The sequence below is a fragment of the Salvelinus alpinus genome, chromosome 9 (assembly GCF_045679555.1).
Source record: "Salvelinus alpinus chromosome 9, SLU_Salpinus.1, whole genome shotgun sequence".
Taxonomy (NCBI): Eukaryota; Metazoa; Chordata; class Actinopteri; order Salmoniformes; family Salmonidae; genus Salvelinus; species Salvelinus alpinus.
Genome location: NC_092094.1, coordinates 56,107,739 through 56,134,491, shown reverse-complemented (window position 1 = coordinate 56,134,491; position 26,753 = coordinate 56,107,739). Strand labels below are relative to the sequence as shown.

General features: G+C 41.5%; 1 protein-coding gene across 1 annotated transcript in view; it reads left to right on the top strand.

The window, feature by feature from the left end:
- Positions 1-26,753, top strand: part of cspg4 (chondroitin sulfate proteoglycan 4) — a 103,083-nt gene that overhangs the window by 17,776 nt on the left and 58,554 nt on the right. The gene's annotated exons all lie outside the window — the stretch shown is intronic.

Sequence of the window (26,753 nt, the reverse complement as noted above, 5' to 3'; positions counted from 1 at the left end):
ACAACGCTTGAATAGAAACGTAGTTCACACCCCAGATTTTGATGCCAACACAGTCGCTACAATCCCATTAGTTTTCATTGCAGCCTTGTTTGAATGCCACGGTTGTGCAAATTTGTACGGATTGGGGTTAGTCAACAATAGCTTTATTAGATATGTTGACTAGGACATTACTTTAGCTAATATGGGGACAATGATGTAGGCTGTGTGTAGCGGTTATGACATGGTTTGGCTAGGAACGTTTTTTTTCGCCTGTTCACATACAGCTGATGTGTTGTGCATTGAAGTCCACAAAGGAAAGGAAATGGTGAGAGGAGGAGAGTGAATAGAGGAGAGAAGGAATACAACGTAGTGTTTACGTGTGACCAGGGGTGTATTCATTCCGACGATTCTGGTGAAAAACGTTTCTTAAACGGAATCAAACAAAACGGGGATAAAAAATACCTGAATTTGTCTAATAGAAACTCTCGTTTGCAACTGTTGGACTAATGATTACACCCTAGATAAGCTAGATGCTCTCAACTTGTATGCACCTATGTTGTAAACTTTCATTCACAGGCTAGGCTGTAACCTCATGATGGGTATAGGGAAAATTTGAGTATCATGTAGTAGCCTAAACCTATCGATGTTACATTGAACTGGCTGAATGGAATTTGAATGACAGTCATCCAATATGCTGTAATATAAATAAGGCCATGCTCATAAAAAAAATGGTCCTCCCTCAATCATCAACACAATCATCAATCATTGTGTTGGGACTATGTCTTGTGGAAGGATGAAATAGTGTAAATAAATTAATCAAAATAACGTTTTTAATGAAAATATGTCAATCATTATTTGAATATGTTGGTAACCCATTGTATAAAAGTGATAATGCCCTTGAAGCCGGTGTTTGGAGGATATATTGACACGGTTTGCCGAACCTCAACTCTCGGGCCTAACATCACCCATGCCAATATATCCTCCAAACACGGGCTTCTCGGGTATCATCTCTTAAATAAATTAGTTGGCTATCAGGCCATGGGACTTGGTGACACCACTTACCAAATAATAGGCCTACGAATATCCTATACACTAGCGAACTTAAATCATCAAGGCCTCAAATCATCAGTAATTAAATACTAGTTATTATGTAAAAAATATATGTAAGTCCTCTGCTTGAGGACCCCCCATGCTTCACTTGTCATTAGTCAACCACAGATTGGTTCATAATAATAGACTATTCCACCCTGACAGAGTTTCCCTGCTCTTTTCACAAGTGGCACATGGCGCATGGAGCTTGTTATTGGCCAATCATGTCATCAAAGTGGCAATAGGCTACAGTCATAGAGCCTCTGTGTACGGCAGAAGTTAGGAGATGTCCAATCAATAGAAGTTAAAAGTTAAAGGAGGAGGACAGGCTATAGCCTAGGCAGCCGATAGTGGTGTGCTCTAGATAATTCCCCCCCCCCCCCCCCCGCCTTTTTTGCCTTTAAAGATAGTTAAGGAGGAAAAGTATGCCTTTGCAGCCTAAATGGAGGATGCTTTATGAACGAGCCGGTACACGGGGACATGAGTGTACTACCAGGAATGCACATCAAGCCTAGACGATAGTGCAGATCTAGCGCTCACCACTGTCGGCTGCCTAGGCTAGGTAGGTTACAACAACCAAGAGTCAACAGGTAGGCTGCTACTTAATATTCTGAATGGAGTTGTAGTTGTTTTTAACTGTAAGACAAGAAAGCTCATGGAGCTGAAAATACAAGATTTTTGGTTATTGAAAATATATTTAAAAGCAATTTACATGGTACAATAATTCTCTACAGTATTTGCCTTTTTTGCCACATAAACTGAAATTAGGCTAGCTATTAGAATTTTAGCAACTAAAGGTGAAAATGTATTATTAATATCATGCATTTGGCATCCTATTTGTAGAGCTAATGGTAACTACTTCAAAACTTCCAAAGATCCAATCAACCATAGATTAATGACAGGATACCTAGCTACAAGCTCAACTGAAATGCAGCTTGTGTCCAAACCTAAGCAAGGTACATGGAGGTAGGAAACTGGATGGTTGACTTGTTCTCACTGAGGTGCACTACCCTTCATATACCAGTAGGAGTCACTATTCAGGCAGGAATCATTGGACTGTGGCTTCACATTTTATTTCAATATACCTCTTTTTTTAGCTTGATGGCATGACGTTGAAACGATGACGTTGATTCAAACACTATCAACATTGAAACAAGGTCAAATAAAACATGTTTCATCAAATATACAATTTTACATAATTTCAACCACCCGTATATTGAATATAAGATTAAAAATATTCATGTTTTTATGTGGAATTTAACACAATTTCAACGTATACATGGTTCTGATGATTATATTGAAATTATATTGGTATAACAACTTGTTAGTCAGGTTATGTCAATGTATTTAAGTTGAAGTTTTACCCGAATTTCAATGCTAACAACGCTGGTTGAAATTAAATGAAAACAGTACTGATTGATTACTTTTTTCAAATCCAATAACAAATTACGTTAAAACAATGTTGACTCAACCAGTGTGTGCCTAGTGGGAATAATGTTCCTTGCCCTTCAAATGGACATATTGGATGTATAGTTCACTGGCCATGTCAATTACATAGATCTCAGCTCAAAACACGTCACTTGCTGTCTTCACCTGAATTCAGAACATACACATGACCTCAATGGAAGGAGAACATTGTATTCATGAATCCTGTAGCATGTAATATGGTTGCTACTCAAAGATGGAGACAGGAGCAAGGCAGGGAGGCTTGCAGTCCTAATTGCATCGAAGCATTCTTTAGCAAATACCGCCCTGAAACCGCTTTGCATTCTTTGTCATCCAAAATGTATTTTTAATTGTTTATTGAACAAATTCTCAGAACACAATGCAATGCCACAGATGTTTTTCAAGTGCAAACATACACTTCAGAAAGTCAAAGATAAGTGAGATTTGGTCCACATTTGAATGGAACATGTTTTTATATTCCCATAGTCTCACAGAAAAGTCAAGAGCACATTATTGGAGTGAAACGTTCAGGCTTTACCTGCCATCTGTCTTTGTGTAAACTTAAACTATAGTTGGCATTCCAGAGACATTCTGCGGGCGACAAATGGATACAGTTTGGGAGCTGATACTGGGAGAGCTTTGTTCAACTGTCAAGTCAAGGAAGCAATCCAACTATGGAGCACTGAAGTTTAACTCACAGTGTCTGCTCAGCATTTAGGATCCCTAGGGAGAATCACTGGCTGATTTATTCTTTTTTTTGCGTAGGTTTTTAATGTGTGTAGGCCTTTCTTTATTACGGCAAGAATTTGCAAGATTCAAGCAAACCCATTAATTATCTAGGGTTAAGCTGCATATCTACTGCATATTCTGATAGGTTTACCACCAACCCGAAGCAAGGAAAATGTTTCTGTACATCTTTCACTTGTCTAGAGCGTCAGAGTCTGTTTACATTGGAGTTCAGAACAATCTGTTCAAATGGTGACCATTTTTCAAACCATCTGGTTGCAAACCATATAACATCAGATCTCTAAATGTGGGATGTACACTACATGAACAAAAGTATGTGGACACACCTTGAAATTAGTGGGAATCGGGTATGAAATAGAGCACACAGCCATGCAATCTCCGAAGACAAACATTGGCAGTTGAATGGCCATAACTAAAGAGCTCAGTGACTTTCAATGTGCACCATCATAGGATGCCATCTGTCCAACAAGTCTGTTTTCTTGTCCTGCTAGAGCTGCCCCGGTCAACAGTAAGCGCTGTTATTGTGAATTGGAAACGTCTAGGAGAAACAACGTCTCAGCCGCGAAATGGTAGGTCACATAAGCTCACAGTACGGGACCACCGAATGCTGAAGCACGTAGCGCATAAAAATCGTCTTCACCATCTACCAGTCCGACGAACAAATCTGTGTTTGGCAGATGCCAGGAGAACGCAACCTGCCTCAATGCATAGTGCCATCTGTAAAGTTTGGTGGAGGAGCAATAATGGTCTGGGGCTGTTTTTCATGGTTCGGGCTAGTCCCTTAGTTCCAGTGAAGAGAAATCTTAACGCTACAGCATACAATGACATTCTAGACGATTCTGTGCTTCCAACTTTGTGGCAACAGTTTGTGGAAGGCCCTTTCCCTGTTTCAGCATGACAATGCCCCCATGTACAAAGCGAGGTCCATACAGAAATGGTTTGTCGAGATCAGTGTTGAAGAACTTGACTGGCCTGCACAGGGCCCTGACCTCAACCTCATCGAACACCTTTGGGATGAATTGGAACGCCAACATCAGTGCTTGACCTCACTAATGCTCTTGTGGCTGAATGGAAGCAAGTCCCCGCAGCAATGTTCCAACATCTAGTGGAAAGCCTTCACATAAGACTGGAGGCTTTTATAGCAACAAAGAGGAGACCAACTCCATGTTAAGGCCCATGATTTTGGAATGAGATGTTCAATGAGCCGATGTCCACATACTTTTGGTCATATAGTGTGTGATTATATATATAATTCACTCACAGATCAGGATGATCACTTTACCTGGACCAGAAAAATAGAATTAGTCAATTTTACCTATTCATGACTTCATTCAAGAATGCGGCTACTTGGAAACAATGGAAAAGTTGTCAAGAAACAATTTTACTCTGTTCAAGGAGAGAGGGGATTGGATAATATATAACGGGCTGTTCTATTTCAGTCGTTCACTCAGTATGACATACTATGGTGAGTCAACAACCAGTCATACAGTATTCACGCCCAACTGGCCAATGGATTCCCGAGCCCACCCTTAGAAGCCCCGCCGCTATAATATCAGACTCGCATTAATTTCCTAAATTCTTCACTCTTCAGCTCACCTGAAGGAAGAACATGTTTAGGTGTCTGTTAGTGGAGAGAGAGTTATTTCCCCCCTAGATATTGTGAGTTTTGGGTCATGGTATTGATTATTTTGTGCTAAAAGCTAACTACTCTCTGCTCTGCTTGTGTAGCTAATGCTTCCTTGCTTGGGTAGGATTTGTGTTTACTAAAAACCCAATACTTTCTGCTGTTCTGCTTCCTTGCTTGAGTAAGATGGCCAGTGGTGAGTGTTCAAAAAGGCTTATCGGCTGAGTTTGATCCTCTGACCGTGCCGTAGGGCATGTGGTTTCACAATAAAAATGTGTGATACTCATGAGTGCTGTCCTGTTTGCCTGGGGTGGAAACATGCTCAGCAGGCTTTGGCTCGGACCAGTTAGTGTGACATTGTCTCCGGCTGTGTTCCATTGGGCATCGGGCTAACTTTGTGAGAAAGATTGGGGCTGTTGGTGAAGGGTCATCCGGTGAAGCGACCTCAGGAATGGGGTTGTCTGCGGCCGGGAGAGAGCAACAGCAGTGGTCGGAGTTGATAGGGGTGTCATCCCAGCAGAATGAGGCACATTACGGTTTCTCTGGCAGTGTTCTGAGTCCGGATTCCGGGGATGACATGCTACCCCTGGTTGGCTTTGGAGGGCTTTGAATTCGGCAGGTGAGTGAACCATTGGTTGTTAATGAAACTGTGATGGAGCGGTGTCGTAGGACGACAGATCACCTGGGGGTCGATTGACCGTCTTCTCCCCAGTGGAGTTATTCCAGGTTTGGGGGAAGGTATTTGCCTCCTGTCACTGCAGCGGTGAATCGTTGCGCAACCCTGTTTAAAGATTTCGCCAATGAGATAAAGACGACCTGGGATTCCCCTCATTCAGCCAGGCTGGTGCTACCAGGTTATGGCGAGTTCATGAATGTAGAGGGTATGGAAGAGGTAGAGCTCGTTTGTACGCCGATGGATGGAAAGCTGGAGTTACTTAGCTCCAGAGACTAACAAAGGGGCTAATCCTAACATGGTGCTTCCGAATAAACAGTGCCGCTTCTCGGCGGATCAGCTGGACAAAGTGTATCAGGCTGATGGTGTGGCGGCCCGGTCATTGAATGTGGTTACAATGCTGCAGATATATCGGTTTGCTGAAAGAGCTGAATAAGACCGTCATGGTAGGGAAGCCAGTTTTAGAGCTTCTCGACAAAATCCGTGCTACAGCTTATTTTGTGCTGTGTCTGTCCCTCTGTACTATCCTGGCTGTGGGGGATGGTGGCGGATTCTTGAGACTGACAGATGAGCCAGTTTCACTAACAAGGTTGTTTGGCTCAGCTATGAAGTACTTACAAGCCCATTTTGAGGAGAAACAAAAACAGGACACACGTCCTTTTCCCACAGAAATCTTTCACGGGGGCAGTTCCTGGAGCATGAAGGAAGGGGTCTCATTACGGCTCTGTCTGGCAGGGTTTCAGCTGGGGCACTCTGCACCTTTTCGCTTGTGCCTGTGGTTATTGGGTCTATGATAACTGTGGTGCCTCTGGGACTTCTGTTGATGCGTTTGTTTCAGCGCTGGGTGATTGCTATGTGTCTGGACGCATCTCACCACTGCCATCGGTTGCTCAAGTTATCCCCATCGTGCCTAAGGGCATTGACTCTTGGAGGGACCCGCGACTGCTGTTGCAGGGGGTTCTCATGGGCCAGGTAGTGTCCCGCAGGGTGATCACGACAGACGCATCATTACAGTGTGTGGGCGACTCGGAAAGAGGGTTTTGGTCAACAGCGCAAAGGGCACTTCATATCAATTACCTAAAGCTACTGACTGTTTCGCTAGTGCTGAGGCGTTTCCTTCCAATGTTGGAGGGCCAGCATGTGTTGCCTCTTTGCATTGTGGTCTGTTCTTTCAATGAGGGATCTGGACACTCCGTTGGGAACGGATGCTTTGGCGTATCAGTGACTCTGCTCTATGTGCTTCTCCGGTGGAACTGATTATATGAGATGGTTGTATACATATACAATTGGCGTGCATTTGAGGGTTGGTGTCAAGTTAAAGGAGTTTCTCCTTTTCAGAGTTCTTTGGTAGACATTTTGATGTTCTTGCAAGAGCTTTTTGAGCTGGGCCTTTTTCACATTGAAGGTTTATATATCAGCCGTCTCGGCGTGTCATATAGGGATTTACGGCTCCACCCCTGGGTCTCATCTTCTGGTGGTGAGGTTCCTGAAAGGCGTGTCTTGGCTCAGACCAGTGTCTAAGCCTATGGCACCGACCTGGGACCTGACTGGTCCTGGATGGCCCGTGTCCAGTGCACGCTTTACTCAGGTATATGGATAGATTTCCACGTTTGTGACAATTCTTTTGTATTTTTCGCTAATCCAGCTCAAGGTATGGCGCTTTCTCATTGGATTGTGGAGGCTATCTCCCTGACATTTGACAGCAAATGACAAGGCTTTCCTAGCAGTGTGCTTTCTCACTCCACTAGGGGTGTGGCAGTTTCTTGGGCATGGTTCAGGAACATGATGTGCAGGTTGGGCATTTATTCGGGTTACCACAGTTCGCTGTGGGTTAGAGCCTTAGGCTCTATTGGGGTGTGGCAGCGCGTAAAGTGCACATTATAAGGGTTACCACAGTTTCCTGCAGGTTTGAGCTTTGGGCTGCCTTGGCAGTGTGCAAGTGCATAGTTTCCAGCTTATTGCAGGCTTCCTGTGGGTTTGACGTGGTTCATCGACTCTGGTCGACACTATGCAGCATGCGTGTGCTTTACCAAGGTGCAGCAGGTTCTGGTTCCCTATATGGGGCTCATGAGGCTCTGACAGTTCAGGCTTCTCTGGTAAGTATTAGGGAAAAAGGAGGCTTCTGTAACTCCTTTTTGGAGCTGGTGGAACCTGTGTGTACTTGGGCTGCCTCCTAGTCTGGTACCCATTGAGCCAGTTGGGGCGTGATTGTATCTCCCCATAGTGTGTTATACCGGGTGATCGACTGAAAGGAAACGCAAAGTTATGAATATAACTACTGCTCCTTGAACGAGGGAACGAGGTATAACATATTTTGACCAGCGCCATCAGTGGGTTTGGGATCGCTGAAGAGCGGTATTGAATTCAGGACATTAAAGTGTGCCCCGGTATTACATCCAGGAAGGTGGGGCTTCTGAGCGCGGGCTCAGCATCTTTTGACCCGTTGGACATGATTTCAGACATTAACTCCCCATAGTATGTTATACCTGTACATTCTGATAAAACTTGCTCATTGTTATAGAGATATTCCCTTCCCTTAGATTTCATATGGTTAAAAATTATACAATATTCAACGGTTGAAGAAAATAGCTCAAGGCTTGGAGTGAAAGATTGAGTGAAATACCTCAACGTTTCCACTTATAAGTGAGAGCATTGGTCTGGCACGTGTTACCACCACAAAATATTTTGACATGGACGCTCCTGGACGAGTCTCCTACGCATTAGTTAATTTTACCACATTTTTACTTTGCATTCCACTTTCTTACATATCAGATTTGATTGATGAGTTCGTAAGTTTCCTTTTTGATTTGAATGTCACACGATCTGAGGAGCAGAAGACCTGTAACTAACGTTTCAGCGGTGATGGCAAACGGTAATGGCGCCGACTCCAGTCCAACCGTTACGGAGTCACACTCCCCCCACAGATCTTCAGAACATCCGGACGGTTCTGATCTTTGAAATTACAGCTACCATTGCCACTCAGCTTTAAACTGCCATCGATGCTGCTCTGGCCCATTCTCTGCTGTCCTGGATGGTGTCCGAGCCGCTGCGGATGAACAAGGCCGCCAACTTGACGGCTTTGAACATGACCTATGTGACTAGAGTGACCGCATAGTAGCCCTTGAGAAAACAGTCGCCCGTCTGAGCTCCGAATACCAAAAGCTGATTGGCAAGGTTGTTGGTATACCAGAAACTTGAAGGAGGGGACTCAGTTAAGTTCATGTCAGATTTCTTTGCGTAGGTGCTGGGTCTGGCCATCATTCCATCACCCCCGAAGCTGGACAGAGCCCCACCGCATTGGCCCTTCCCCAGCGGGCGGAGTTGAGAACTCCGAGCCTAGAGTGTTTATCGTCCATTTTCACTACTACCGTGACAAGGAGCGCATCCTCCAGAGGCATGGCAGAGACCAGCTACACTTCTGCGGACGCAAGGTGTTCTGTCCATCTTTCCTGACCTCAGTTCGAGTGTCACCAAGAAGAGAGCTAAATTCCTTGATGTGAAACGCAACCTTCATGAGTAGAAAGTGAAATTATCATTCCGCTTCCCTGCTCGTCTCCACGCTGAACATGCCATGAGGTTCTGCAGTCACTTCTGAGCCGTATCTTGGATCTATGACCTACTCTTTTGCCAGGTAGCATGCATAGCCTAGCCTACCCTCCAAGTCGAAGGTATGTTTAGATTTTTATTTTTAATATGACAACATTTTGGGGTGAACTGGAGGCTCCCACAGTTGAGGCTGAAACTGCAGATGACCTTGATTCTCCTCTCAGCCTTGAAGAAGTTAATCAGTCTATCAAGTCAATGCAGAGCAGCAAAGCTCCAGGGCCTGATGGGTTTCCAACTGAGTTCTTTAAGAAATTCCATACCAAGTTAACCCCTTTCCATTAATTTGTTTATATTCGGACGCTGTTTAACATTATTTATTCTAAATAATTTTCCAACTCCCCTGAGGTGGTAATCTCCCTAGATGCAGAGAAGGCATTCGAAATAATTGAATGGGAGTAATTATTTGCTGTTCTTAAAAAGCTCATGGATCCGTCTCTTATATTCATCTCCCCAGGCCAGTGTCAGTACCAATGACACCCATTCTAATTATTTTTCCCTGGAACGTGGGACACGCCAAGGCTGCCCACTGTCCCCTTTATTATTTGCCGTCGCCATTGAGCCACTTTCAGTAGCTTTACGGGCATCCTTCTCATTCCAAGGTGTAACATAGGAAGGAGTTGAACATAGGTTATCATTATATGCAGCTTATTTGTTACTCTATGTAAATAACCCTGCAACCTGTTTCCCTTCTATCCTTTATATTCTGGAGAACTTTGGCTCCTTCTCCAGATACAAGCTGAATCTCCAGAAAAGTGAGTGCTTCCCAATCAATCCAGCAGCGCTACAGCTCCAGCAGACAGACTCAGCTTAGCTGCTCTGGTTTCAAATACCTTGGAGAGAACATAATTTGTTCATTACATGCTCTTTTTCTGCAAACTTTGCTCCCCTCCTTAAGCAAATGAAATATGATTTGCAGAGATGGGGTAGCTTACCACTATCACTTGGATTAATGCTATAAAAATGAACAGTTTACCCCAATTCCTTTATCTATTTCAATCTATGCCATTGTTTTTACCAAAGCTGTTTTTTAAGTCAATCAATCAGGCTGTTACCACATTTATCTGGTGAGGAAAGGTATCCAGAGTCAGTGTCACACCCTGGCCTTAGTTATCTTTGTTTTCTTTATTATTTTAGTTAGGTCAGGGTGTGACATGGGGAATGTTTGTGTTTTGTCTCGTTTCGGGTGGTTATATGGAAAAGGGGGTGTTGGGTTTAGTGTATGGGTTTGTGTTGTGTGAATGTTTCTAGGTATGTCTATGGTTGAGTGAATGTTTCTAGGTATGTCTATGGTTGCCTGAGTGGTTCTCAATCAGGAACAGATGTCGTTCATTTGTCTCTGATTGGGAGCCATATTTTAGGCAGCCATAGGCATCATGTTTTTGTTGGGTCATTGTCTAGGTCTGTGTCTGTGTCTAGGTCGCATGTTTGCATTTTGTTCGGTTATAGCTTCACGGTCGTCTATTTGTTGTTTTGCTTCGTTCGTTCATCTCCTAAATAAAGAGAAGATGTATTTTTTACACGCTGCGCCTTGGTCCTCTCTCTCTCCCTTGGACAATCGTGACAGTCAGTAGATCTTAACTTCAGAGATGCACGTTTAGTGGAGGGCTTGCACTACCCACCTTTTTATTCTATTACTGGGCAGCCAACTTTCAGAAAGTGCCATTCTGGTTACATGCTCCAGATACCCCATGGAGCCACCTAGAGGCACATTCTTGCATTTCTGCTTCTCTTCCTGCTTTACTCTGCTTTTCTCTCCCAGCAACCCCCCCTCTCTCTATACTGGCAATCCTATAGTGGTTTCCAAACTTAAGATTTAGTACCAGTTTTGACGGCATTTTAAATTCTCCTCTGCGTTATATTGATAAGAATCACTTATTCCCCGCTTCCCTAACAGATAATGCTTTATCTTACTGGACAAGGAAAGGTATTAAGTCCTTCCAAGACTTATATGTAAATGTTTTCTAGTTTTCCCAATCTGGCCTCTAAATTCCCTTTGCCTCCATCTCACACAAATTAGGCATTGTGTCCCCCCCCCCCCCAATTTTCTGTCTTCCCTGCTTCACCCCCTTGCCAACCCTGGGATGGTTTATTGACTCTATTACCTCAACAGAAAGCAGTCGTTTCTAAGATCTATCTGTGTATTATGTCATTGCACAAACACTCCACCAACAAAACTAAATCTGCTTGGGAACGGGAAATGGCTGTTGAATTTACACAGGGGTGGTGGGATGAGGCGATTGATATAGAACGCTCCACTGCATCTTGTGCTCGTCTTGGTCTCATACAATTTTAGGTTTTACATAGAGTGCATTTTTCCAAATCCAGATTGTCTGAAATATATACAAGTGTAAATGATGAGTGTGATAGATTTTGTCTCACCATGTGATCTTAGTCACATGTTCATTCAATGCTCCAAACTACACAATTACTGGGATTCTATTTTTAAAATTGTATCTGAGGTGCTTGAAATTAAACTGCAGCCTTGATAGCTATTCCAAAAGACTTGTTCTCTTTGAACCCCAAACATGCCGATATTGTTGCTTTTACATCCTTATTAGCTCGACATATAATTATTTTCCAGTGGAAGTCTGCTCAGCCCCCCTATACTTCTCAATGGCTCAACGATGTAATGTTCTTCCGAAAGCTTGAGAAAACTAAGCATTCTCTTAGTGGTTCCAATAATACATTTGTTAGAAAATGGTAACCATTTACAGTATATCATACTTCAATGGCTTGCAGAGGCTCCCTTCTGATGAGATGCTTTAAGGTTTCCCAGTAGGTATTCCCAGTAGTCATTACATAATAAGTACAGTCATTAATATAATGCTATCCTGTCCAAGCAAGTTTGTCTAAGGTTTACTGGTCATTTATTTACTTCTTTATTTCTATTTTTGTTGCTCCACTTTTTGTATCTTGTTTGTTTGTTTGTATGTGAGACAATTCAATTTTTTTCCTGTATTCTTTTTTGTTTATTTTTTGTGATATCTCTGTAGAATTTTGGTTTTCTAAGACCGAACTGAGGGAGGATGTGGGGTGGGTTGGGTATATGTGGTGATTGGGGTGGGTAGTTGGGAGGGGGTTGGGTTGAGTGGTTGGGAGGGAGGGAGGGAGGGAATTGAGGTGGGTGGACTGAGGTAGGGCAGCGAGGTAGGAAAGGGACTGGGGGGTGGGGGTGAATGGTAAAATATTTGTATTTACATTGATGTACATTTTGTAAAACTTGAATAAAAATATGTACAAAAAAAAAAACTGATTTCAAGATTAAGATCTAATTCCGGAAACACTTAAAGCTGCAATATGTAACTTTTTGGGCTACCCAACCAATTCACATAGAAATATGAGTTACAGATACAGTGGGGAGAACAAGTATTTGATACACTGCCGATTTTGCAGGTTTTCCTACTTACAAAGCATGTAGAGGTCTGTAATTATTATCATAGGTACACTTCAACTATGAGAGACGGAATCTAAAACAAAAATCCAGAAAATCACATTGTATGATTTTTAAGTAATTAATTTGCATTTTATTGCATGACATAAGTATTTGATACATCAGAAAAGCAGAACTTAATATTTGGTACAGAAACCTTTGTTTGCAATTACAGAGATCATACGTTTCCTGTAGTTCTTGACTAGGTTTGCACACACTGCAGCAGGGATTTTGGCCCACTCCTCCCTACAGATCTTCTCCAGATCCTTCAGGTTTCGGGGCTGTCGCTGGGCAATACGGACTTTCAGCTCCCTCCAAAGATTTTCTATTGGGTTCAGGTCTGGAGACTGGCTAGGCCACTCCAGGACCTTGAGATGCTTCTTACGGAGCCACTCCTTAGTTGCCATGGCTGTGTGCTTCGTGTCGTTGTCATGCTGGAAGACCCAGCCACGACCCATCTTCAATGCTCTTACTGAGGGAAGGAGGTTGTTGGCCAAGATCTCGCGATACATGGCCCCATCCATCCTCCCCTCAATACGGTGCAGTCGTCCTGTCCCCTTTGCAGAAAAGCATCCCCAAAGAATGATGTTTCCACCTCCATGCTTCACGGTTGGGATGGTGTTCTTGGGGTTGTACTCATACTTCTTCTTCCTCCAAATACGGCGAGTGGAGTTAGACCAAAAAGCTCTATTTTTGTCTCATCAGACCACATGACCTTCTCCCATTCCTCCTCTGGATCATCCAGATGGTCATTGGCAAACTTCAGACAGGCCTGGACATGCACTGGCTTAAGCAGGGGGACCTTGCGTGCGCTGCAGGATTTTAATCCATGACGGCGTAGTGTGTTACTAATGGTTTTCTTTGAGACTGTGGTCCCAGCTCTCTTCAGGTCATTGACCAGGTCCTGCCGTGTAGTTCTGGGCTGATCCCTCACCTTCCTCATGATCATTGATGCCCCACGAGGTGAAATCTTGCATGGAGCCCCAGACCGAGGGTGATTGACCGTCATCTTGAACTTCTTCCATTTTCTAATAATTGCGCCAACAGTTGTTTCCTTCTCACCAAGCTGCTTGCCTATTGTCCTGTAGCCCATCCCAGCCTTGTGCAGGTCTACAATTTTATCCCTGATGTCCTTACACAGCTCTCTGGTCTTGGCCATTGTGGAGAGGTTGGAATCTGTTTGATTGAGTGTGTGGACAGGTGTCTTTTATACAGGTAACGAGTTCAAACAGGTGCAGTTAATACAGGTAATGAGTGGAGAACAGGAGGGCTTCTTAAAGAAAAACTAACAGGTCTGTGAGAGCCGGAATTCTTACTGGTTGGTAGGTGATCAAATACTTATGTCATGCAATAAAATGCTAATTAATTATTTAAAAATCATACAATGTGATTTTCTGGATTTTTGTTTTAGATTCCGTCTCTCACAGTTGAAGTGTACCTATGATAAAAATGACAGACCTCTACATGCTTTGTAAGTAGGAAAACCTGCAAAATCGGCAGTGTATCAAATACTTGTTCTCCCCACTGTATGTAATTCTCATTGAAAGCAAGTCTAAGAAGCGGTATATCTGTTCTATGTGCACTATTTCTATTCTTCCCATTCTTAAGTTTTGTTTTGCATCTTTTACTTTCAGTTTTGTGCACCAGCTTCAAACAGCTGAAAATACTATATTTTTGGTTATATAAAATATTTTTCACAGCAGTTTAGATGGTACAATGATTCTCTACACTATACTTGCTTGTTTTTTCACGTAAACTGAAATTCAGTGAACTATTCGAATTTTAGTAACCAGGAAATTGATTTCTGCATATTGCACGTTTAAGTTTAAGTTGCTTCGTAAGAAGTGGCATGCTAGCTTCATTGATATGATTGCATTATAACCATTTCGTGTCTATTATACAGCATGGACTATTGTGTAAATCATTCACTCAGTACCATTGTCCTTATGGATATTCCACTATTTGTTCAGCACATGTGAGTACCAGCTGGTTATGGTTGGCAGTATTCAGACCAAGTAATGTTATCACCAATTAAGTGCATCCACTAACAACATTCACTTACAGTCAACAATATGGAAGGGTTAATTTGGAGTGATGGAATTCATATTGGACGTTGATTGAATATACAGCTGTCGAGAAGTTTAAGAAGTGCAGGCTATACAACATTCATATTTCACACAAATAGCAACAGTAAAGAATTTATGTTATGTATTTATGACTTCTACAAGTCATACAGTAGTAAAGACTTTCAAGATGTGAATATTTCCCAATATTCTCATCACAAGTAGCTGCAGTAAAGAATGTATGTTATGATTTGTATGTGTTACAGTGGTGTGACATCCAGATGTTTTAAAGTGAGGCTGAACCAAAAAAGCTAATTTTCCTTTTGAAAACGCCCTATGTGGCATCGATATGAGTCAGATACATGTGTTGTAATGTCAAAATTGACTACAAAGTGTAAATAGGATCGTTTTGGTCATAAATTAAGTCTCATCCAAAACAGAGATTTGCAAGATAATTAGGGGGGTGAATTATGTCACCGAATGAAGGGTACCGTAACAGTTTGCCTTGGGTTGGGTCAGAGGGGAAGAGGCGAAGTGAGAAGGCTTACTCCGCCCAAAATCTGTCCACAAAAATTTTACAAATTTGCTACTTGAGGCTTATTTGATTGAATAGAAGTTACATAATGGTTAGGTTGTTACGAATGCACTGATATAAGTGGATGCACATGGCATTTCATCAACTTTGAAAAAAAATACTTTATATCAGAGTTGTTCACATGGCTATCTGACCCCTCATTGGCTAGAATGGTCCCAACTGATCTTACCTGCCTTCTATCTTTGAGGACATGTATTTCCAATGTTAGAGCGGTCACTCGACTATCTTGTCAATATAATAGGACATCTTTGGTTTGGTTTATTTCAATCCTGCCCACAGCAGGCAGCAAGTAATCATCAATTCGAAGCGCAGTTGCACGACAGCTGATCCTAATGACCATGGTCAATTCATACACAAATATTAAAAGCATTTAATGAGATAACTAAAAGAAGTGCAACTTACAAGTATAGGCCCATTCACATTGTGTAATTTATTGACGGTCCCTAAATAGGCCCACAGATAGGCTATCCAAAGTTAAACCAACTTCACCATGGTCGCACACCGGCAGGTTGAAGCTAATTGGCGAAAGAAGTTGGCTAGCTTATTAGCTAGTCTAGGCTACTTCCAAACACAAGACCTGGTTAGACTGTTTCAAGTTATCTAGAATGGTGAGTGACTACCTGTGTACTGTTTTGGCAGAGTGAAAGTACAAACGCTTCCCATATTCAAATACACACACAAGAGACACTTTCATCAGAGCACCCCTCCAAAACACAAATCTCGTTCTCAGTCACATATCCTAATGAGGAGAATTGAAACGGAGGCTAAATCAGGAAGTTCAGCCCCCCTTTAACATCCAACAGAGAGTGGAGTTTGAGTTTGAAAGGGTAACAAGTTACCCAGCAACAGATATATGAAAAGGGCTTATGTGCTCATACCATTCAACAGGTCTGTGAATATGATGTAGACTTATATAATTCCGCTCTGTTGAGTAAACATTATGTTCTGACATTAGCTATTCATATCTCCCTTGAGTGGTTGTCTGCCAAACTGAATGCATGATTATATTTCATGTGTGCAGCCTTATTTAAACCAGGTCTGCTCACTGAACTTGACAGATGCTGTTTGTTCTGCCACGTCAGATGAAAGGGTAAAAATAAAACATGTTAGAAATGTCTTATGAAGCAGTGGTGCTGTTGCAATGAAAGTAAGTGACGCCTCTGGAAACTAGAATAAACGCCCCAGAACCTAAAGCCAAGATCTGCTGGCAAAACGTGGATTTCGAACTGAAAGAAGGATCTCTTTCCTCCCGAAATACATATTTTACAGTTCGCCAAAAATCCCTCCCTTTCTGTACATTTTGTACCCTTCTGTTGAGTACTTATTTCCTGCTGTTCTTTCCTCTGCTCTGACATAGCAGTGAGTGTCCGGTGGACATCCAACATTTGAGACACAAAGGCTCCTTTTACAGTAATCAACATGAAAAAAAAATGTATGCTGTTTGTTTGCTTTTCCTTTTTCGGGACAGTTTCCCCTATTACACCCTCTAGTAGGGCCCATCCCGTCTGCGAATGGATTCGCCCTGTCCCTCATAAAACGGTTAAAAAAAGAGCCCTCTTCCCATGGCTCCAAAACCACCTCAAAGCTTGGTATGGTGGAGTCTGGAGGGAAGCTGCGCAGAAAAAAAACAGCACTTCATGTCGTCAGGCATGCACGGCTGCCGAGGCACAGGGTTTCTCTACCTCCCTCAACCCCCTCTATTGCTGACTGAGTTGAGAGAGAGTCTGTGTTTGCTTAGTTTAGCCAGTATGCCCTAATGAATTAATTGACTCCGCCATCCACTTAATCTCTTCAAATGAGCATGCAGTGATTGGGTGTTTAGGCCTGCTGAGTGGAATCTCTCTGGGAAGGGGGGGAAAGCAGACCTCCCCTCGGGAAGCCAAATGAGAAGACCGGCTGAGTGTTGTTTGTACCCCTCTGTCGACAATATTACTGAGAGCTTTCTACCAAGGAGAGCCTACTGCACCAAATGGCTTCTCCCAGCGTGTTCTCCCTGTGACATTCTGTAGTTATGACAGACTCACTGCACAATCTGATAGGAGCTGTGTATGCTTGGGAATACCCCTTGGTGCATAGGAATATACAGTACTGAGTACACACACGTGCACACACACACACACACACACAGACACACACACACACGTGCACACCTGGCTGGTCGTTGGCAACTGAAGTGCATCAAGAAGAGTCCCACAGTATTACAGCAGTTGTTGTTGTTTGTTTGTTTCTCTGGCTGTCTTCCAGTGGGCGGGAGGCAAATGTGTGAGACTGTGGATCTGTGGTTCCTCTGGAGTGTGGCTGTGGCTTACTGGGTGAATTCTGTTCAGCAAAGGGCTCGGCGTGGGGGGAGAACGGGTGTTGCCGCAGGGTTAGCAGCCAGAGTCACCAGCTCACACGTTGCTTGTCATGATCACAAATGGATACGTTTCGAAACACATTAAGAGCATAGTGTACCCGTTATAGTGTTAGAGTAGTGACATTTTACATGAAGTTTACCGCCATGATAAATTCATGAATGTCATAACAATTTATTTAATGTGCCCAACGTGAAAGGTGTCATTCAGTTGCCAAATAGCGCAAAACAACTTGTCCTTTCACCCATTACAGTTGAAGTGGGAAGTTAAAAGTCATTAAAACTCGTTTTTCAACCACTCCACAAATCTTTGGTTAACAAACCATAGTTTTACCAAGTCGGTTGGGACATCTACTTTGTGCATGACACAAAGTCATTTTTCCAACAATTGATTACAGACAGGTTATTTCACTTATAATTCACTGTATCACAATTCCAGTGGGTCAGAAGTTTATTTTCACTAAGTTGACTGTGCCATTAAAAAGCTTGGAAAATTCCAGAAAATTACATCATGGCTTTAGAAGCTTCTTATAGACTAATTGACATAATTTGATTCAATTGGAGGTGTACCTGTGGATGTATTTCAAGGCCTACCTTCAAACTCAGTGCCTCTTTGCTTGACATCATGGGAAAATCAAAAGAAATCAGCCAAGACCTCAGAGAAAAATTGTAGACCTCCACAAGTATGGTTCATCCTTGTGAGCAATTTCCAAACGCCTGAAGGTACCACGTTCATCTGTACAAACAATAGTATGCAAATATAAACACCATGGGACCACGCAGCTGTCATACCACTCAGGAAGGAGACGCATTCTGTCTCCTAGAGATGAACGTTCTTTGGTGCGAAAGTGCAAATCAATCCCAGAACAAGAGCAAAGGACCTTGTGAAGATGCTGGAGGAAACAGGCACAACAGTATCTATATCCACAGTAAAACGAGTCCTATATCGACATAACCTGAAAGGCCGCTCAGCAATGAAGAATATATTAATTATAAAATATGGTCACATTTCATTTACACTGTTAAACCTACCCTTTGGAATGACTTTGATAGCAACAGTGAATATATTTAGTTGGTAAGTGGAAATCTCTCAATAGTAATTCTCATAATAGCACATTGGTAGTAATCAGTGACACATATTGAAGCTGGGCTTGGTTAAAAAACTCTTAAGGATCCGCTCCTTTGTTTCAATTTTCACCTAAAATGACATACCCAAATCTAACTGCCTGTAGCTCAGGCCCTGATGCATATTTTTGGTACCATTTGAAAGGAAACACTTTGAAGTTTGTGGAAATGTGAAAGGAATGTAGGAGAATATAACACGATAGATCTGGAAAAAGATATTACAAAGAAAAAAACAAACGTTGTTATTTTTTTGTACCATCATCTTTGAAATGCAAGAGAAAGGCCATAATGTATTATTCCAGCCCAGCTGCAATTTCGATTTTGGCCACTAGATGGCAGCAATGTATGACTGATCCAATGAACCATAGCATTCCAGTTCAAAATGTTGTATCAAGACTGCCCAAATGTGCCTAATTTGTTTATTAATAACTTTTCATGTTCAAAATTGTGCACTCTCCTCAAACAATAGCATGGTATTCTTTCACTGTAAAGTGCAGTTACATTAACAAGAATTTAAGCTTTCTGCCAATGTCAGATATGTCTATGTCCTGGAAAATGTTCTTGTTACTTACAACCTCATGCTAATCACATTAGCCTACGTTTGCTCAACCATCCTGTGGAAGGGACACCGATCCCGAAGGAGACCAAATGAATACTGTGGCTATAGATAGATCAAATCTCCAGTGGAAGGTGCTGCCCAGCCTATTGTTTGGAATAAGTCAAGGTCATTGTATCAAATTCATTGTATTTTATACGTTTGTCTATGTTGAACATTTGTTACAATGATTACATAATCCTGTAGCTGAAATTTCACTCTCAAAACAGCAGTTTAAATTGATAGCTTTTTTCAAATCCTATGTATTTTCCACATAGATTCCACATCACAATAAGTAGACAAATTGCATTGAAACAACACTGATTCAACCAGTTTGTGTCCAGTGGGATTGCTCTTTTTAAAGCTTAACTAAACTCTATTGCTAATTTGATTAAATTGGAAATGTCTCATCTGACATTGATTTCTCTAATCCCATATTGGATACATATCTCTAATCCCATATTGGATAGTGTTGCTGATGTTCAAAGAAGATAGCTGGACTTATTCAGACCGAGTTATTACCGAGAGCTTTTGTGTACTGTTGTTTGTGATAACAGTTCTCGGGTCATCAAACTGAACAGCAGAATTATGGAGTGTCACACAGTCTAGCATAAATTTCCATCAGAGTGGATTCCAAGCTGGTTCCTTTATCCAGTACCTTCAACCTTGTTAACCTTGTTTTTCTATATCCATCTGGTAGGACAGGATAGGTACAAGAAATATGGCAGAAACTGTACACACAGTCTAACACGGAACCCAAACCGGCTGCGCACATGCGCCATCGTGCGCCATCTTGCATAAATGTATTTTGTCCCCCCACACAAAACACAATCACAACACGCCGGTTAAAATATCAAAACAAACTCTGAACAAATTACATTAATTTGGGGACAGGTCGAAAAGCATCAAACATGTATGGCAATTTAGCTAGCTAGCTTGCACATGCTAGCTAATGTGTCCTATTTAGCTAGCTTGCTGTTGCTAGCTAATTTGACCTGTGATATAAACATTGAGTTGTTATTTTACCTGAAATGCACAAGGTCCTCTACTCCGACAATTAATCCACACATAAAACGGTCAACCGAATCGTTTCTAGTCATCTCTCCTCCTTCCAGGCTTTTTCATCTTTGAACTTATATGGTGATTGGCATCTAAACTTTCATAATATTACCACGACGACCGGCAAAACATTTCTTCTTTCAATCACTCATGTGGGTATAACCAATGAGGAGATGGCACGTGGGTACCTGCTTCTATAAACCAATGAGGAGATGGGAGAGGCAGGACTTGCAGCGCGATCTGCGTCAGAAATAAGAATTACTTCTATTTTAGCCCTTGACAACGCAGACGCTCGTTAGCGCGCGCAAGCAATGTGGGTGCAATAGTTGAATAACAGTAATTTTTGCAACGCTCGCGCACGCGAACTGTCCGGTCTGGTCAGCATGTAACAGTACGATGTGCATTTTAAGACACCCTCAGTCTCAAGCATCACCCCTTCTTTAGCCAGAGGGTGTCCCAAAATGTACATAGTACATTAGAGGGCAAGCTATTGAGGAGATACTACCTTATTGCTTTCACCTAGCCCTTTCTGATCCATGAGGGGGAATGGTCCATTACAAATCAGTCCATGCTAGCCAATAATACAAGCCTCTTTGCCCTTGTTACTCATTCTCACAGAGGGTGCAATATGTCCAACCCAATCCATAAATAATTAGTCCCAAAAAACAAATTTTTCCATTCACAAGTTATTGACATAGATATACAGACCTGGTACTGTTCACAAGAGATAAAACTATCTCTAATCTCCCATAATCCTTTGCAGCTGGGATCTGCATTCCCAGCACAGCAGTAGTCCATAGCATCTCCTGACCCGAACATCCATCTATCCATCCCCATGCACCTATCTACACAATCCACCCACACTCACCCCCCTTAACAAGTTTGCTCCATATAAGCACATCCTATATGCGCAGAGCAACAGTTTGCTGTGAACAGTGTGTTGAAACCCCTGTAATTCATTCTGGGTGAGGGGGGATTTCGCTGATGTCATCATAAATAATGGTAATAGTTGAATAAATGCCCTATTTTCCCAGACTAAAAGGGCGGTGACGTGGCGCTCAAAAGCTCCCGTTCTTCAAACATTGTGTAGTCTGGGGTCTCTTTGACCTTATCGTGTACTGTGTCCAATGTCTCCCTCTCTCCAAGAATCCCCAAATAGCAGCCAAGTTCCAAATAAGGACCAACACATCTATCTGCAGCTGTAGATTTGCTCCCACAATGCACTGTTCTGACATTTTATATAATACACTCAAACAATAGTTTTAGAAATTCTGAGACATTTGGGATACATTCTGAATGGCCTGCACATCAGTACTAAGAATGTGTAGATTTGGCTTCATAGAAATTAAGTTAAAGTCCTAACATGGGCTTTTATTGTTGACAATCTGTGAATAGTTTAGGCTTGTTAGAAACATTCAGATGTTGTTCCCCAGAGAGTGCAGAGAATGTTTTCAAAGTAAAGTAAGTTTACGAAAGGAGAAAAAAAAGGACTGGCTTGGTGTGAAAGACTCAATGAGTCTTCAAGAGTGTCTGTCATGTGCAATTTAAAAATGGATCATTGCGTTGTAGTACCATGAAATCCAGTGTTGGCCGTAAGCATAGCTAAAGTCTTTCTAACAACCCCCATGAAACTCAATGAAGGCATTCAAATCTATTGGAATTTTAACAATATTAGGATAGCTTGCAAATTGGTTCCTTGTGTTGTTTGTTGGTAAAATGGTGATGCTTAAGTCAGATGTTTTTTCACTTCTTGAAAACCATTTCAAGAATGTTGCCGCACTTCCAAGCCAAACCTCAAGGTATGTTGACAACAACGCGCCCAAGATATGGGGGACTTTTGTTGAAAAAAATGAAAAATAAACAAGTTGAAAACAGAAAGCTGACATTAAATTTATATACCAGCCTGAAAGATTCTCAGAGCCTAAACCCCATGATTACCATATTCCAGTCTATCGGAAGTCGATTCCCTTGTGAGGTATTAGATTGTGCATGTGTAGACCATGTGCCACATACAGTGCCTTCAGAAAGTATTCATACACCTTGACTTATTCCACATTTGGTTGTGTTAGAGCCTGAATAAAAACTATTAAAAACTATTCACCCATCTACACACAATACTCCATAATGACAAAGTGAAAACATGTTTTTTGAAATTTAAGCAAATGTATTGAAAATTAAATACAGAAATATTTAATTTACATAAGTATTCACACCCCTGAGTCAATACATTTTATAATCACCTTTGGTATCGATTACAGCTGTGAGTCTTTCTGGGTAATTCTCTGGTAACTCACCATTTTTTTGCAGTTTTACTTTACTTTTATTTTTATTCTGTACAGGCTTCCTTCTTTTTACTCTGTCAATTAGGTTAATATTTTGAAGTAACTACAATGTTGTTGATCCGTCCTCAGTTTTCTCTTATCACAGCCTTTAAACTCTGTAACTGTTTTAAAGTCACCATTGGCCTCATGGTGAAATCCCTGAGCAGTTTCCTTCCTCTCCTGCAACTGAGTAAGGAAGGACACCTTTATGTTTGTGGTGACTGGGTGTGTTGTTATACCATCTAAAGTGTAATTAATAACTTCACCATGCTCAAAGCGATATTCAATGTCTGATTTTTTTTACCCATCTACCAATAGGTGCCCTTCTTTGCGAGGCATTGGGCAACCTCCCTGGTCTTTGTGGTTGAATCTGTTTTTGAAATTCACTGCTCGACCGAGGGACCTTACAGATAATTGTATGTGTGGGGTACTGTTACGATCGTCGTCAGGGTGGAAATGACCGGACCAAGGTGCAGCGTGGTGAGCGTACATTTCCTTTTATTATGAATGTCGCCAACAAAAACAAGAAACAACAAAAAAACAAACGTGAAGCTGACTAGGGCTATACAGGCCACTAACATAGACAACTACCCACAAACACCAAAGGAAAAAAGGCTGCCTAAGTATGATTCCCAATAAGAGACAATGATAGACAGCTGTCCCTGATTGAGAACCATACCCGGCCAAAACATAGAAACAGAAAACACAGAAATAAAGAAACTAGAATGCCCACCCTAGTCACACCCTGGCCTAACCAAAATAGAGAATAAAAGCCTCTCTATGGCCAGGGCGTGACAGGTACAGAGATGAGTTAATCATTAAAAATTCATGTTAAACACTATTATTGTTCACTGAGTGATTCCACGCAACTTATTATGTGACTTGTTAAGCACATTTTTACTCATGAAAATATTTAGCCATGTCATAAAAAAGTGGTTGAATACTTATTGACTCAAGACATTTCAGCTTTTCATTTTTTTTATTATTTTATAAAAATGTATAAAAACATAACATTCCACTTTGACATTAAGGGGTATTGTGTGAAGGCCAGTGACACAAAATCTAAATTGTATCCATTTTAAAATCAGGCTGTAACACATCAAAATGTGAAAAATGTCAAGTGGTGTGAAGGAACCCTATATTCTCACACATATCAACTTGTCAGCATTCTGCAAGGATGGTTTGCTTACTTAGAGGGTAAGCAACAGTGAGCACATCTGCAGGTCATTTTGGTTTTGTTCGTACTGTAAGAAAGTCCCCGTTTTGGTGTTCTCTTCATTTGTTGTGCAGATAAGTGTATTCTTTTCAGTTTAATGGGGCAAAAAGAAGAACGGAAAGGTTCATCTTTGCAGTTTATAGGTTCTCCTCCCTAATAACTAACAGGTAGTCCGGAAAATAGAGGAACATCCTCTTTCAAATAAGGTCAGATCATGTTTAAAAGGCCAAACATTCTCTGAATGCGTTGGTTAACCGAACGTTACATAACGTTCCGAGGAAGACATATTATGTCCTTTAAGACATATTTACATTTACATTTACATTTACAAAAGCAAACATAACAAACATATTTCAGGGACATGATGGAATATGATTGCTTCTGAACATGTAAGCTAAACATCACTCTGCTAGTTCCATTAGGCACTTCTTTTTAACCCGAAAATGGTTCAACAAAACCCTGTGTGCAGGCATTGTCATTGCCACATACATGGATACAGATTTCTCAAGCAATGTGTTATGTATAGGTTTCATTCTGTCTTTGTCATTGATATGTTATACCACAGTTCTGTGATATACCCTTGTAGGTAAGTGAGGTCTCTTAGTAGGAGAACTGAAGGGCCTAGACATCTGGTACACATATGGTGAGTGTGTGTACCGGTTAATAAATTAGGAGTGAAATGGGAAGGAAAGGAGGTGGACGAATGAACATATGCACCCCAGGGGCCTGTCACAGCATCATCATAATGACGTACTATCGGCTTGCAACTACAGAGATAGAAGACATCCCCAAATGCCTTTATGCCTGGCTGCTGTAGACTTGGAATGTGGGGGAGTGGATCTACTTGGTTTGAATCAAGAACAGTCGAGAGTTTACAAATCGTTGCCTCAGAAAGCTGGCTATCGAACAATGCATCCGTGGTGGATAATGTCAGATCATCAGAACTTTACATTTGTCGAATATGGAACAAGTCTAAAGACTTAGATTATGGTTATAATATCTCTTCATTCAATATGGAATATGTCACATATTACTAGTACATGTTGTTAATTTACATTAGATATTCATCTCACACACTCACGCACTCATCTTTGCTTGCTCCTGGGAAGGTAGTGCCTATTTTCTAGCTCCTGGGAGCGTAAGGCATCGAGCGTAGTGCATCCTTTTCTAGGTATGCATTATGAATGCACAAGGTACTAAATATGTCAGGAATAGAGGCCATTATGGAATTAGCTAAGGATGCTAGCTACAGTAATACATAATGTTGTTATCGATAACCCACATCGAAGATAGTCACCCTTGCGTCCTTTGCATGGACCAAGATGATAGAGTCAATAACGCATTCACGCACAGAAATGCAGCATTGATTTTAGTCAAGTGCTTTGTCAAAAAGTCCTCTGTGGTACGGTCTCTATAGAGCTGCCTCCAGCTGTGAATAGAAGAGACATCCTTCACTTTCCCTTTTTTCCTCAGCGACCCAGTCTCTCAACCATGTTAATAATCTTCTCTTCTTCTCCCTCCCTTACTGTGTGTCAGCCAAACCCGTATTCATCACAACTTGACACCAATATCAATATTGTTTGCCTGAAGTGTGCAAAAAAAAACATATAGAGGCAAAAGAATGTGGTCGTAAATCTAGATAAAGCCGTTGAGCTGTCTCCATTGTATGTAAAACTATGTTGGTAGATGTGTGTTTTATGCAAGAAATCTGTGCTTGCCATCTGTAGGGTAGAGCATATTTTATTCCGTAGAACGATTCACACAGGAGCCTATATAGTGCTTTCATCAACATAATTACACTGTGATAAGATCAAAGATCTTATGATGGACGTTTGTTTTGGCATGTGTAGGCCGAAACCGAGATGTATGTGTTAGCCTATCGCACCAGATTGCATACAGGAAGACGTGGAGTGGACATAAATAATTGGGATAAAGCCAAACTCGTAACACTGTTGCTTCGCCCTACAGATGTATGATCTTAATTGTATCACCCTGTTGCAGCAGAACTTTAAAAAGGATTCTGAAGTTTGTAAATTCCATTTAGAAATTTCAGACTTGAAAAAAAAAAAAGTCCATTAATTATAATCCAGATAATAATTCACATTTCCTGTTGCTGCAGGATTATTGTCCTGCTGTGGCAAACAGGCTCAAATTCAGATCCTACATCTGCATATAGACTCATTATCTGCTTAGTTAAGCTGGGTCTGGGCTGATGATGGTGAAGCTAAAACATAATAAGCGTTGGAGTAGGCCTAATGCATTATGCTCTGTGGTTGTCTTGGAAAGCTAATGCTAATTTCATGCACAATGACTAGCAACTAACACACTACCCGGGATATTGAGCATGTTACGCACTGTGTATTACAAAGAGGGTCATTTGGGATTAGTAGTAGAAGCCAATTCATTCAAATGGAATGAAGAGATAACAGTAAATCAATTGCAGTCAATGAGGTGCAATTGTTTGTAATTACATTGGTTTAACCACTGGGAAAGCTGTATGAACAACAGCGTCTAAAAATTGCTCCATGATTGTTATAATCTAAATGCAAATAGGGGAATAAATACTCTACTGTTTTTCCATCGTCTTGCCAGCTCTTTGACACATTGTTCACGTACAATAATGATGTACGAAGTTCCTTTCTCTCTCCCTTTCTGTTCTCTCTCTTTCTCTCTCTGTCTGGTCCAATCTGTCTTTTAACAAATCTCTTTCTCTTTCCGCTCTCTATCTGTTTCTGTTTCTCATTCCACTCTCTTAGTGTCTCTCATTTTCTCTCTGTCTCTATGTGCAGTGAGTTCCAAAAGTATTGGGACAGTGACAATTTTATGTTGTTT